This window comes from Triticum dicoccoides, chromosome 7A, assembly GCF_002162155.2.
Source record: "Triticum dicoccoides isolate Atlit2015 ecotype Zavitan chromosome 7A, WEW_v2.0, whole genome shotgun sequence".
Classification (NCBI taxonomy): Eukaryota; Viridiplantae; Streptophyta; class Magnoliopsida; order Poales; family Poaceae; genus Triticum; species Triticum dicoccoides.
In genome coordinates, this window is record NC_041392.1 from 312,760,133 (window position 1) to 312,760,867 (window position 735).

Sequence of the window (735 nt, forward strand, 5' to 3'; positions counted from 1 at the left end):
GGTTCGAGTGACAATCTGACAGAAGATGCAGTTGTTGTTGTTGTTGGCATGGACCGCTTCGCTGCTGGGCAGGCCCAGGCCCATGCATACAAAGTTGCTTTGAGGTTGCCGTAAAGCGAGCTAGCGGTTCCATTCATTCCTTCATTCAGCTAAGCAAAAGAAGAATGAGAACAGAGAGAAAGAAGCCCCCTGTCTTATTCTTACAGGAGAATGAGAAGACTCGAACCCAGGCCTTCATTCAGCTAAGCAAAAGCCAAGATACATACAGTGATTCGGTTAAAAGGAAACGGAACGGGTGGCTATCTTTCAGGAGGGTTTGTCGGGTTTCTCTCTTTCTTTCTTTCTTTCTTTCCAGTAATCACATTCCACATGCTGCGTTGCTCATCCTTGACGGAAGCCGATGCTTCCAAGCAAGCACAACCAGCTTGCTCCGTTTGTCCATTCATGCCTGCCTTCCTTTCGCACTAGCTGTCTCTTCAACAACTTGCATGCTCTAATAACCATTTTCTTTCCTTGATTTTCTCCTCCTTTTCACTCTGTGCATCCACTAATGCAGATGCTCCGGGTTTCAACCTCATTTTCAGGAAAAAAAAGAACAATTCTCATTTCTTCCTTCATCTACACGGGTTAATTAGTGTGCACTTTGATTCAGGATGTTTAATCACAAAGGTTATTTTAGGAGGTGTGTATAAAAATATAGTGTAGTAATCGTGATCATGAATCACCCTAAGATAT